General features: G+C 43.2%; 1 protein-coding gene across 6 annotated transcripts in view; it reads right to left on the reverse strand.

Annotated features, from left to right (window-relative positions):
* CASR (calcium sensing receptor) overlaps positions 1-14,823 on the reverse strand; it is a 78,893-nt gene that overhangs the window by 41,584 nt on the left and 22,486 nt on the right. For 2 of the 6 annotated variants that reach the window (XM_059920995.1, XM_059920993.1), the window contains exon 2: positions 2,925-3,084. The exons of 3 other annotated variants lie outside the window; for them this stretch is intronic. The gene's annotated coding sequence lies outside the window, so the exon portion shown is untranslated. Of the gene's footprint in view, positions 1-2,920; positions 3,085-14,823 lie in introns of all 6 variants that reach the window. One more of the 6 variants, XM_059920994.1, reaches the window with a different exon arrangement.

Raw genomic sequence — 14,823 nt, forward strand, 5'->3', positions numbered from 1 at the left:
TTGTTGCCTTTTGCCCGTAACTCCATAATTTGGCTGACTCACATCCACATTCTGGTCATTTAGGTCCTCTTCATTTTTCTAATATACATTTGCTTGAACAGTCCTATCCGAACTTGTATTTGTATTTTTTAAATCCCCAAATATATCACGGTGCAATTGTTGAATTTGCATTTTATTACTGAAGAACTATAGCCCCCTGTTAAATTCATTTTGGATTTTGTTCCCATTTTTGAAGGACCATGTCTCCCTGTCAGAAAATGTCAGCAAAAAATTTAAGGATTTATCAACTGGCCTCTCCAGCTTAGCGCAGGAGAATCGTGAGCCATCATTTAAAAAATAAATCCTGCAATATGCCACCTTCCATTGCCCCTATGAGAAGATGCTCCATTGCTAATGACATCTGCAGCTGTTCTGGAGGAAGCCTGTCTCAAAGTAATAAGCCTTCCCCAAATAAATCCCATGTATGTTTCTATAAGCCTGACTTTGAAGCTGGATTATCCAACACACCCTCACACATGGTGGAAACCCAACCAATTGATTTTCTGTAATGTAGTACCCCTCAGATAGAAATGTGACGGTATAAAGAGCCTCATATCTGTCAGGCTGGGTACAGGGCGAAGTGAGGTCCCTGCATCAGCAGCAGTACCTGGGAACTTGTTCGAAATGCGAGTTCTTGGTCCTACCCCAACCTACTGAATTAGAAATTCTGGGGGTGGGACCAAGCAACCTGTGTTTTAACAAGCCCTCTGGATGAATCTAATGTACACTCAATTTTGAGAACCACTGCACTAGCTCGGGTTAGTAGTCTGGTCTTGGCCCTGAAAAATCTGTTTCCTAAAAATGATCTTCAAAATGAACGTTTTTTTTTTTTTCCCCTAATACTATGACTCTCCCTCCCACCCCCCACCCCAAGCATAACCTAGCAAAACAGAAATGCACAGGAACACAACAGTTTCCTGTCAATGTCAATTCATTCTTCAGATTCCTTGAAAATTTTCTCATGCAATAATTGCTAACATTTTATGACACTAGTTTTCCAGGAAACACTGTTCAGAAATCATTGCTCCACTGCTAGGGTAACTTTCTGAATCTATAATTAGTATGCATATTCTGTGAACTACAGAAAATGCCCATTTACCGTAGACCAGCCACTTCTTGCCTATTCTCCCAGAGAAATGGAGGGGATTTACCTATCTGGTTACCATTCTCTTCTACCTTTCCCTGGCAGGTGCTTTACCCCAAGCCTGCTGGAGGCTCTACCACTATAATTTTTTTTATAGTAGAGTAAAAAAAGGATTCTGAAATCTTGGGGCCTCTATATAAACGTACAGTCTGATTGCAAGTAAAGAATACAACGGGCTACAGTAAAAATGCTGAGGTGTTGCAAGGAGGTGGAGGATTAATTTGATGATCTTATTCCAACGTCGTCTTTCCTGCGATCGCTATCTGGACATGCGGGTGTGCTTGAAAGGACAGCGTGCAGCCAGGAGCCCTTCACACCCCTAAACCAGAGAAAGGTCCTGGAGTCTGAAGCTGCTATTGCATCATTATCTAAAATGTTAGAAGAGAATATAGAGAAGACTGACATGAAAAAGTGTATAAAGCTAAGATAGTTCAGAGAGTTCTTATACATATATAGTATTCTCGGGGGGGGGGGGGTGGGAGGCAGAGAGGGTATATGAATCTAGCTGAGATTCAGCTGATGAAAACTATGGCTGCTCGTCCCAGAAAAATGCACATCTGCACATGATTCTAAATGTCTCAGGGGTTTCATGTACCTGAAAAACAAGGTTATGTGACTTGCCCACAGAGGTAGAGCTAGAATAGAAGGCTTGTTTCCTCATTCCTCTCCTCATGTAGTATCCTTTCCCTTATGACAAAATGTTTATTCCATCATGAGCGGCAACAGGGCATAACCTTTGAAGGTACGGGCTCTGGATGAACCTGGGGTTCAAATCTCTGCTTCGACAACCACTAGTTGGTGACTTGGGGCAAGTTGTTTAGTTTCTGTGACTTTGTTTCCTCATCTGTATAACGATACAGGGATAACAATAGCAGGTTTGCTTATATTAAAATACTTGTAAGAACTTGGCATAGAGCCTAGCACATAGTAAATGCTCAAGAAACTTAGTTCTTAATGTGATGAGGATAGTGACGCCCCACTTGAATTGAGCAGAACTGTCAGTTTGCCCCCTCCCTCTGGTCCTAGAACACACCTGGTTTAGTTCACCTGCAGCATGGCTACCTTCAAACAGCAAGTGTATGATGATGAGACAGGACTGCTTCAGAAAGCCAGGCAAGCCACCCGACAGCTAGGTTAGAGAAATGGAACCCTCCCAGATGCAGTTAGCATCCTGTCCACAGGGTGGATGAGATTAGCTGTGTGACACACTCTTACATGCGATCATGATCAAAACATTCGCTGACATCTCTAAGGTGACACAGGCCAGATGGCGACATTCAGAAAGCTGCAGAAAGTCTGAACTGACGGCAAGCAGAACAAGCAAGGAAAGTCTGCTGTAGATTCCACAGGGAGGGATGGGTTTCAGGTTCCAAATGTGCAAACCCAGCAATTTGACAGGTCAATGCAACAACTTGGAAGCCTGCCAGTGAAGAAACCAAGAGAAAGCCCTCGGGCTTAAGAAACCTGGCAGAGGAGACCGTGGCCTAGAAGCGGTCTGGAGACCGTGGTTCTAGTCTCGGCTTTGCCACTGCCCCTTGGGACCAGCTGCTGCCCTTTTCTGGGCGTTGGTCTTTTCATCTGTAAGTGGGCCGGAGTTGAGCAGCGCGGGTTTCGTGGGTCCTGCGAGGACCTGTCTATGCAGGCGGAGCCTCAGTGACGGCTGGGCTTAGAAGTGGCCACTCTTCCTGTCCCCTCCCCTCGGCTCGTGGGTGAGAGGGTCTCCCTCCTCCTTCTTACCCACCGCCCATCTCCTGAGGGCTCAGCCACCGTCCTGCGGCCAGGGGCGCCGTGCAGGGAGAGAAGGGCTGTCCCCGGACGCGGGCTCCTTTCTCCGCCGTCAGCAGCCAGCCGGCCTTTCCGCCTGCGCGTCCATGCCCACATCCGCCGCGGGGCTGGCTGTGCTGGAGCAGAAAGATTGAAGATCGATTTTCAGCCCCAACCCGGCCGTGGCGTCAGCAGGGAAGAGAGATTGTTTTGACTTGTGATGCATGGGGCTAGAGGAGGGGCCCTCTGGCCTCGGGCGCCGGCTCCACGGCGCGGGGATGCTGCCTTTGAGCCTTCCTGGTCCAGGCCGGCCATTCCTCCGAAGGGCCGCCCCTGCTGGGCTCGGAGCATCCCGGCCCAGGGTCCTAGCTCCTCCAGGGGTTATTGATAACTTAAGACCAGCGACATACTCGAAGCAGAATGAATACGTAATTAGAATCCAGTAATGCCTGGGCCAGAAGGCATCTCGGAATACTTTTAGCTTAAATCTCCCATTTACAAAAGGGTAAACTGAGGCTCAGAGAGGGGAAGCAGCTTGCCAAGGTCACATGGCCAGCCTCTAGCAGTGCTAGGAGTAGGATGTGAATGTCTCTCACTCCATAGAGCTTACTTAGGTAAGGAATGGAAGATTTTCGAAAATTTTTTAGTGTACAAACTTTTTACAAAAGAAAATAAAACAATGGAAATGATGAAATAATTCATATGTTAAGGCATGACAAGAAAAATTTAAACATAAAAATTTTCTCTGCCCATTTTGGCCTCCCCCCTCCTCTCTATTGTGCATTATGCCTTAACTAGACCTCCCCAATGGCAGAAATACCTGCTCAGCTATAAAAGTTAAGTTTTCTTCTTCTGGTGCCAGCCCTGTAGCTCCCCAGAAGGTAACATTCCTTTCTCAATCCCGTAAGCATGACCTTACAGGTCACAATGTAAGGTCACAATGACTTGCATGTGCAGACATCTCTGGTGAACGTTATGTACAAATGCCAACGTATTATTTCCTTAAAGATATTAATTGGTGCAGACTGGTCAGCTGACCTGGGAAGATACTGGGCCGCACCTAATGGAAGTTCTTAGCTTAAATACTTATTTATGACCTTATTAATGTTACTAGCTGTATTACTTGTATTCTGCCTATTTTATAAGATTACTGTTTCTTGCATTACCAAATGTGTGACTGAGCCTCCGATAAAATTAACAACTAGGTGACTTGAAACAATTGACCAAATATATAGTCCTATAAGATCAATGATTTTAACAGTGTAACTCCAGATACGGGAAGAAGCAATAAGAGGGAAGCATTTCCTGGACCATAAGAGACTAGTAAGACAGGCAATCCAGAGGCTTTTGGGCACTGTTAACAGGGCCTAGTCCAATGACAGCACATTGAGTGTGCTGTCCTCACCTGACCTGGGAATGAGCATTCCTAGTGCCCTGGAACAAACTGGTCGTGAAATGCCTCCCAAATCTTGGTCAAAATTAAGACTGAAAGGGAAGGGATTATAAAATAATGTTGCCTGACCTCTTGTTCTATATGAATCAAGTCATTTGCCACTGCAGTCACTGACCTACAGTACATCCTAAAAGGAACTCAGAGCAATAGCACAGGGAGATCAGCTCAGTGCTTTGTGACCACCTAGAGGGGTAGGATAGGGAGGGTGGGAGGGAGACGCAAGAGGGAGGGCATATGGGGATATATATGTATAGCTGATTCTCTTTGTTATACAGCAGAAACTAACACAACATTGTAAAGCAATTATACTCCAATAAAGATGTTTAAAAAAAAAAAAAAAAAAAGATCAGGAAAAGGGACTCTGCCCCGGGAAAACTGACAGAACTGGCCCTCAGATAGATATTTTCGGGAGAAATTTTTTATGAACCTGGATTCTTGCATCTTCCCATACTTAGAAAAGCACTAAAACCGTTAACTAAGATGTCTGGTCCTCATGACCAGCAGCAACCTTCTACCAAGACATATGCTTGGTTGCACATACCCTCTTCATCAAAATCACATATATTCTGACCTCTCCGCTTACTTCTTCAGAACAGTTCTCAGAGCTATCTGAGAGACTGACTCCCAGGTTATAATCCTCAGTTTGGCTTGAATAAAATTTTCTATTTCTTTCTTAGATTGACTATTGGCTAATTTGTTTTTGTCGACAGAAAGATCCATCCCACTGGAACATTTACATATTATGTCCAAATGATACAGAATTTTAAATTTGGAAAGGATATTAGAGGTCTTCTGACTCACTCCCTCACTTCAGTCATGGACTGCTTAGTGGCAGAGAAGAGCAGAGACTCCCACAGACCCTGCCACTGCTCCAGCTGTTATTAAATAAGGAAACTCATCTTAATAGAAATACAAATAAAATCCATACACACAATCCAGTAAGAAAGTTAAAAATTTTGCTTCTAGTGTGTGTCCTGATTTTGAGGGAAGGGTGGAGCGGGAGGGAAAAGTATGGAGGCTGGTAAAAAGTGTTTAGCAGACTTAAAAGTGTACATTTAAAACTTAAGACTGTTAACCATAAAATATACACTTAGTATAGAGTATCTTTATAGTGTTGTGGGATCACTAAAATTTAAGCTCAAGGAGTTTGTCTATCTTGTAGGGACGTGATTGCACACAGGCAGGGCTGTGTAAATCAACTGTGGTGACCCTAAGGATCTGAGGGTTAAGTCATTCATAATAAAATGCTAAATATGCGGTTGAGAATGGCGGAAAAGATAAATCAGCGAGTATCTGAGGGATGTATTTGAAAGGAGTGGGATGTTGGGGGATGGAAGGTGGGGACAGGAGGCATAGGAGGGCGTGGCACAGTGGTGGTTCTGTTCTTAGGGGATAACCTTTGCCTCACAGTGTTGTTTTAGCACACGTAAAAGTGTTATTCCTCAATAAACAGACACAGCTCTGGCTGTGTTCTACTCAGACCCTTCCCCTCTTCAAAGTTACCAGCCCTTCAGTCCCTCGGGTTTTCAGGGTCTTGATTCCAGCCAGAGACAGATGGGTCTGTGTAAGTAGAGCACAAGATGTGTGACCTCAATCTGAGGAGCTCAGATTCCTTCCTTTTCTCTGCATCTGGCAACACTATTCATAACAGCAAATAATGGCATTCCATGCCCAACAAGTGAGGACGGGCATGCAAAGATGGTACCGTCTCACAACAGAAGACTGTGCAGTCCTAAAAAACACACGGTAAAACTACCTAAAGACATGGGACAATACTTATGATATGCTGTTAGATAAATTTAAAAAACAAATTTACAGAACAGAATGTACAGTGAAACTAATCTGTTCTGAAAATATGAATAGACAAAGGAAGAAAAGATGGAGGAGTATTAACATCCCTGTGAACTAAACAGGGAAGAGATTACTAGTGTTAGTCCCATGATGCTGAAAACAAACAACAGCAAAAACAAAATTACTTGAGGTTCACGGGGATTAAGCAACTTACTTGCCCAACATTACATAACTGGTAACTGACAAAGCCTCAGCTGGAACCAGATTTCACATTCCTGATTCAATGTTCTTCCACTGGGCCATTCTAAGCCACTCCTTCTCCAGATTGCTGGTGTCCCTCATAGGTATAACATTTCAGGAAGGACATGTTACTTTAACGTAGCCATACTGACATGGCCACAGGGTCATTTAGATGCCTTTAGAAAGACATCCTCCCTGCTTCCTGAATCTCTCATCGGCAAGTCGTGTGGGCAAGCTGCCAGGCACTTTACGCACACACTCTCTGCACCTAGGCTATCAGAGCTGGAGGGGACCCTGGGAAATACTCAGCAAATGAGAAAATGAAGGGTCAAGACAAAGTGAATTGTCTTTACTCCCAGCTGGGAATGGACACTCCTAAGGGCCTCGTCCAGTCCCCATTATCTCACTTTGTAGAATCTACTCTGAAATAATGCTGTTGTCTTTTAGAGGCTATCCCAGAAGAAGACCAATCCCACCTCAAACCTGAAAGAAAGGGGCCGGCAGTTCTCCTTTTCTGGTAGAATTCTTAGTTGATGTGCCTGGGTCAGGAGGAAGAGGCTTGATAGATGTGGATGCAGGTATCTTGTGTGGAGAATGTGCTAGCTTAATGGGATCTCAAAGGAAGTAGGAGAAGATGAGAGCTAATAGACAAATAAGAGAGAGGTGAGTAAAAGGTAAAAGGTATCTGCCATAGCTGTTCATTAAACCCTCCCAACGATCTCCACAGATGTTTTCTCCACTCACAGGATGAATTTTGTGACACTCAGAGATGTGAAGCAATGTGGCCAAGTCACACTGTAATAAATGATGGAGAAAGAATTTAAACCTAGGGTGGATTGTTCCCAGAAGACTTCACTGGTGTACTGGAGATTTTTGTTGTTGTTTTTATTGTTACAGTCTTTCTAGCTGTAATAGATCAGTAAAGAGTCTACATCTTTAATAAAAGATTTGAGTTTGAATGGCTTAATAAAAACTGCAGAATTAGAGCCTCTTCCATACCAATTAGGTTCATTCTTAATATCTGTTGAATGAAAGATTAATAAATTCAGAGCTTCCTCCAAACCTCTGTAGATCCTTACTCTACCCCATTGTGGACCATCCAGGTGAAGATCTGCTATGGGCAGGGAGAGGCTGGGGCTGGGGCGGGGGCTGGGACAAGAAAGACTTTAACACCAAATGGTGAGGAGTGATGATTCTCCAAGGAAGGCAGTAAGGGGAAAAGAAAATGAATGATAGCCTTAAGGTGGAATTTGGCAAAGTGTTCTTGGTCAAATATATATGGAAACACAGTGTCAAATAAAAGTAAACATGTCTCTTTACTGCAGGATTTATACAGAGTCTAATGTCCATCGTATAATCTCCAAGAAAAGGACATAGTAAATAAAGTTGAAAGTTAAGACAAAATAATGTCATTTTGTTAATTTTCTTCTTCTTATTTTTTCTCTTCCCTGGATCTCAAGTTCAAAGTGCTGTAAGTCCTTGATTTCTATGATTTATTTAATTGGTTTGTGGTTAACTGTGATTCCCTGATGATGATGAACAGGGATGCTGTTCTGTGTTTCTCTAGAAATTTTCAGTCTATGTCACACTGGATTAGTTGGAAATAATCAGTACTATCTGACACGTCACTGGCTTCTGGCTTACTGTCATAAGTTGCCAAACTTTCTGCGTGTTGTTTGGTATTTAGCATTGGCTGGGATTGAGATTGGGAGAAGAACAGGAAGGAGTGGTCAGATGCAGGCAAGCTCTGGGAGGAGGTAAATTGCTGCTCCTTGTGATTGACACCAGAATGGACCATCCTTATTTGTCATCTGCCTTGGAATCAGGTGTCACTTTTCTTTCTCTCTTTTATAAAAGCATTTTTACTGAAGTAAAACTAACATACAACAAAGTTCACAAATCATAAAAGTACAACTTGATGAATTTTTACAAATGTATAACATCCATGTAACCGCCAATCAGATCAAGACATAGAGCATTCCCAGCACCCCGGAAGACTCCCTCATTCCCCCTCCTAGTCAATTACACCCCCAACTACTGTTCTGATTTCTATTACTTGAGATTAGTTTTGCTTATCTTTAACTTCGTATGTAACTCAGAGCATGGCGATGCTTGTTACCCTGCAGGTTAATGCACCTTAGTGTAGCCATTACTCACACCCCAGCTGCCACATGTGTTCATCATGGTTGACATAACGTGTGTATACACCTATGTGCATGCAGGTATACCAGCATGGGAGCACTGGAATGAAACTTGTCACAGAATTCTGAATATTTTACCTTATGTGCAAAATGCTGTTGAAATGGCAGAGAAACAGAATGGAATCATGAAGCCAATTATGTTCCCAGCAAGGGTACCAAAAGGCCTTATGCTCTAGATCAAACCAAGACTGAGAGGCAGGGACTCCTCCTGTCTAAATCACAAAGAAATAAAGAACATTGAGATTACACTATTTGCTATTCTACAATAGATCTCAAATGTCTGACTCATCCTCCAAATGTCTCATCAAACTGGTGTGATAGGCGGCATGTCTCCATCCTTCTAACCTTTAACTGGCAGCTTTGCCACTCTAACCTCCATGGTTGGCCCAGCCCTGACCCAGGTTTTGAACCAGTTCCCACTTCTGGTGCCAGGAAGGCAGCTCTTCCTGTTGAGACCTAGCTCAACAGATTTCCCCTTCACTCTGGGCTGCTGTGACTTTGGCGACCCCAGTCTTGGTGAACTCTGATCCCAGTTACCCTGGTGCCAGGTTTGAGTCTCTGATCCCTGATCCAGGCTGGGTCTCCCTAATGCCAACAACCTGTTCTTCTGGAGCTTGGACTATTGCAGCCCCATCCTTGCCTGGACTCAGGAAATGAGCCCTATATTGTTTCTATAGGTAGGTTACACCAGGCTGTCAACCTCTGCAAATCTGCAAATGAATCATGTCACCACTGCTTTAGGGGCCATTTGGATCTTAAGTGAAGCCAGTTAGATTTATCTACGAAATACAACTATCCACCTCATATCTGTCTACCTCTCCCTGATTCACCGACACCCCACCTAGTCCACGCCATCATCTTCTATCTCCTGAATGACAGGTTCCTAACTGGTCTCCTTCCTCTCACGCTTCCTTCTAAATAATCCATTCCCCACCCCACCCCATCCCCATTTTTCACATAGCAATTAGAGTAATCTTTTAAATACCGACTGATCTGCCTCTCCTAAATGATCTAAATCTAAATGATCTGCCTCTCCAACTCCATTTTGTACAATTCTCCCTTTGCTCATTATATTCAGCCATTCTAGACCCTTACCTGTTCCTGGAACACACCAAGCTCTTTGGCCTTGCTGTTACCTCTACCTGAAATGCTCTTCTTCTGTCTGCCTCCTTCTCATCCTTCAGGTCTGACCTCAAATGTCTTTCCTGACTAATATATCAAAAGTTGCCCTCACCTAGTCTCTGACATTCCTGTATATTTTAAATTCGTAGCACTTATCTGTAGTCACACACTCTGTAACACGGAATTATAATTTGCAAAGGCAAGCACGTAATTGTTTATCTGTTTACTTACTTATTATCAACTCTCTAAGCTCCAAACCTAGATTGTAACCCCTTGAGGGCAGGGACCTGCCTGTCTTGTTCATAGCTGAATTTTCAGTACTTAGCATATGTTGGAATTTAATACGGGTGCAATAAATATTTGCTGAATGAACAGACTATTCACCCTCCCCTTTCCTACCATCCAATTCATCAGGAGATCCTATAGACTTTTGCTTCTTAAATAACGCTTGATTCTTCCCACTTCTTTCCCGCTTCACCACTATCACCTAGGTCAAGCTACCATCAGCCCTCACGTGGCATGCTGTGATGGCCTCTCACACTGTCTCCGTGCGTTCACTTGGGCTCCCCTCCCCTCCAATCCATGCTTCTTTTTGCAGTGGGAGTGATCTTTGAATACAGGAATTTGGTCATTTCATGTTCTTGCTGAAGTCACTTCAATGGCTTCCTTTGCTGTGAGGGTCAAGACCACAATTGTTATCATGGTCTACAAAGCCCTGCCTTTTTCGGTCACCGCCTGCCCCCAACCTCATTTTCTGCTCCACACCCATCATTCTCACTACTCCAAGATGTGACTATGTCCTGTTCTTTCCAGTCTCTGGGCCTTTGCATGTGTCATTCCTTCCACAGGGAATCTGCTTCTCCTCACTCTTTGCTACATTTGTCTTGCTCATTATTTGGATCTCAGCACACCTGTCATGTACTTAAGGAAAACTCCCCTGAATCTTCCCTACCCATTCCCCATTCATCCACACAAGATTGGGTCTACTCAGCTACATGACATCATAGAATTATACTTTCCCATCATTGCACTTAAGTTCTAATAGAATATTCATTTCCGTAATTGTTTACTGCTTGTCTCCTTCACTATACAGTAAGCTTCACGGGGATGAGGGCTGTTTGGTTCTCTGTTGTATCTCCAGTGGACACACAATGACTTAGATGTAGTAAACACTCAATAAATATATGATGAATAAAAATTAAAAAGCAGACATTCCAAATGGTGAAATTATATCTATAAATTATGTATGAGTAGTAGTAGCTCATTATTGCTGAGGTACTCTTTCATGCGTCAGAAGTCAATGACAGGGGCTTCCCTGGTGGCGCAGTGGTTGAGAATCTGCCTGCCAGTGCAGGGGACACGGGTTCGAGCCCTGGTCTGGGAAGAACCCACATGCCGCGGAGCAACTAGGCCCGTGAGCCACAACTACTGAGCCTGCGCGTCTGGAGCCTGTGCTCAGCAACAAGAGAGGCCGTGACAGTGAGAGGCCCGCGCACCGCGATGAAGAGTGGCCCCCGCTCGCCGCAACTAGAGAAAGCCCTCGCGCAGAAACGAAGACCCAACACAGCCAATAAATAAATAAATAAAAGTCATTTGTGAGACAAATATTTAAAAAAAAAAAAAAGTCACTGACAACATATACACTGACATCTTTCTAACTTACAGAGTCAATAGATTCCAATCTTCGTGTTAATAATAACATCAAAGATAATAGCTAACATTTATTGAGCACTCTTTATGTGCCAGACTGTACTAGTACCTGAAATTTAGCCCACCCAACCACCTATTAGGATGGTACAGTTTTGCTCCCATTTTTCTAGATGAGATAACTGTAGTTTTAAATCTTTCTTCCCTTTTTAAATGCATCATGGGAACTCAGATTCCCTTGTTCTGTGAAAGATGATTTGATGAGTTTCAAATGTCAAAAGAACTTTCAGGTAAATAGTAAATTGATCAGATCCTTTTAAAATTCCAAGATAGACACCCAAACTGAGATCATTCACACCTGCCCCCCACCCCAGGCTGCTGAAAGCTAGAAATGCCAGTGGTGATGAGTCAAACTGTGTCCCACTGGCCTTCTCTGATTTCCCTTGCCCATGCTTGGGTATTGGAAAAATCAGGTAAAATGATCATATGGTCAAGGGCAAAGCAGCCTCGAAGGGCTAATAAACCTACAGCCCGAGGAGAGCAAAAGGGAAGAGAATGGTCCTGCCCACTTATGCTTTGATGATGTGGCCATCATCAAAGCATAAGTGGGAGTGACTGTGTTTGTAGGAGGTGCACCTACGAAGAAACAAGATTAATTTGACAAACATACGTAAATAATAGTGCCTTACATTTGCATAGGGCTTGACAGTTTGCAAAAGAGCTTTCATGTCCATGACCTAATTTGATTCTCATAACAGCTCATGAAAAGTGGACATTATGAACATCCCATTAAATATGAGCAAACAGAAGCTCTGCGAGGGTAAAGACCCGATCGAAGCCACAGCCCTCAAGTTAGGGCACAAGCCTGGCTCGGTTCCAGAGTTTATGGTTCCCTAGGTTTCTGCCACCCCAGGCACATGTCCTTCAGAGACAGCCCCTCAGAGAGCAGCTCTTGTTGATGCTCAGAACACTTCTGTTATGAGTGCCCCTCTTAGAACCAATTTCTGAGCTGTTCAAGAAAATCAATTACACCTGACTTGGCAACAAAATCTTGTTACTTAGCTTAATCATTACCTTCACCAGACTTAGCTGGCTCCTGGCAACTTGGACCTATTTCTGAAAATCAAATCCTCCTTCAAAGGTGGAAACTTTGCCAAAACTGAAGATATTCAAAAGAATGGGAAATACAGAGAAATGCCTGTAATAATGTTCACCAAATATTAATGATGAACTTTCAGGTGTTTATAAAAAATCTTCTAATATTTGTTCTTTTCTACATTACTTGAAATTGCTATAATAAACCATGTTTCATTTTAATGAGAAACAATAGAAAGAGATTTCTTAAATAAACAAAAATGTTGGAAGCAAATATGCCCAAATATTAAGAGTATCTAATTCTGAGTTGTAGATGTAGATGGCTGTCATTTGTGTGCATGTGTATGTTTTCCTTTACCCAGTTCCCCAACAATCTTTTGAGCAACGGAAGCACCACGGAATAAGTGGAAAGCCTTTCAAAAGGCTTTTCTTAAAAGAAGACCACACTCGTTTGGCTGTGCACACACCAGTGTGTTGGTGGAAAATAAATTAATAAGTTATTTTATGCTTCATTCATAGTCCAACTGTCCAGTTGTGCCCTTTGTTCCCACCTGGAGGCAGAGGTAATCATAATATGGCCCACCTTACTCATATGTGCAGGCAAGGCTCTTTATCCATTTGTTAGATGGTGCAGCATCCATATCTGAGAAAGTAGCAAAGGCAAGGATAAACCTACTTCCTCCTTTCTCCTACCCTCCCCCTTACAGGTCCAGAAAACTCTGGTTTATGTCCTTTCAGTGACACAGATTAGTCTCTTGGTGATGCATTCCACACTCCTGAGGTTAATAAATGACTCTGAAGAAAAGCAAGTCATTTATCATGGGCTTTTGTGTGACCCTCAGTCCAGTCAATGAAAAAACACTGTGCTATGGGCACTTTCAAATAAGGAATTGGCCTTATTGCCTTGTTGCCACGTGTCCCGTTAGGGCAAATGGTCTTTTTTTTGGTCATTTTCATTCCAAGGACTCCTTAGCAGCCAAGAAAAATTTTATTTGGCTAAACTTTAGCCATTAGAGTCTAGACCATAAAGCATTCCTATACAGTCCAAGTACAAAGTGAACGACAACAGAGCTTACTTGAACAGTGGTACACCTCTGCCGGTTGGGCTAGAGCTGAGACTCAGATGTGGCATTAGATGCTCCTGATGTGCCCAGCCCAGCACCCCCACCTCCCACCTACCCCACTGTCTCCTGGAGGTTTATAAACATTCTGAACTAAGAGAGAATAAGGTTGTGTCTCCATGCTCTTGTCTGAGACACACAAATGAGAAACTGGAGAACTGGGTTTTCTTCCAGCTGTGAAACTGCTTGTTCACCACTCCCCTCCCATAAAGCTACTATGGCATATTTTAGAGAGGTTCAGAAGGAAGTTTTGTTTCCTTTTTTTCTCTTTTTTTTAGAAGACAGAACAAAATAAAGACTTTAATGGGTAAAATGGATATTCTCCATTAAAGAATCTTCAAACGGATATTGTAGGTAGAAAAAAAGAACAGAGTCATAAAGTAGAATCAACAAACCTAAAAGAGCAAATGACAGACTCTGGCACAGAGACCAGAGGGACAAAGGGATAAGGAAATAGTATACAAAACAACAAAAATGCAAAAATGCAGGCACTTCTAAAAGTCACCATGGAGTTTTCCAGAAGAGGGGATGACACAGGATCAAGTGTTGAGGAGCTAAATGTGGGCAGACAATGCACTGATGTAGGTCCTGGACAACAGGCGGAATCTGGTCAAGAGGAACAACCACATGGGAGAAATGAGAAAGACAACTTCAAGTGGAGGTCTTGCACCTCTTAGAAACTACAGGTGAAATAGTCAGGGGCCACCCTGAGCAAGTCATCCTAGATTATCCTTGACCTTTCCTTGCTATGGTCGTCAAAATGGCAGATAGGGAATAAGTGATTTCAGTAATTCAGATAGGTGTTTATGAAACTGGCTTAGTAACTATTTGTAAATAGTTAGAAAAAAAGACAAAAGAGTCTATGATGCCTCATAAAGACAATATATGAGCCCCAGGGTCAGGTGATTACTAAAAGCAATGTAGTGTTAGCAAGGACCAGGGGGACCAAGAGCCCTATCAATCTCAGCCTTGGCCTAGACTTCATATGCAGTATGGTGTCCAAGTATGTGTACTTCCGTCTCAGAGAAGGGGACCCAGACAAGCTGGCCTATGTTCAGAGAAGGCGAGCAGGACAGTGAAAGCTTGGAAATGAAGCCATGGGGAGGAAACAATTGTGGGAACTAACCCTGAGAGTCTGCCTGGAGAAAAGAACTCTTAGTTGGGACATGGTTTGGATCCTCGAGATGCTAAAAGAAGTCTCAGATA

This window comes from Balaenoptera ricei, chromosome 4 (genome assembly GCF_028023285.1).
Source record: "Balaenoptera ricei isolate mBalRic1 chromosome 4, mBalRic1.hap2, whole genome shotgun sequence".
Classification (NCBI taxonomy): domain Eukaryota; kingdom Metazoa; phylum Chordata; class Mammalia; order Artiodactyla; family Balaenopteridae; genus Balaenoptera; species Balaenoptera ricei.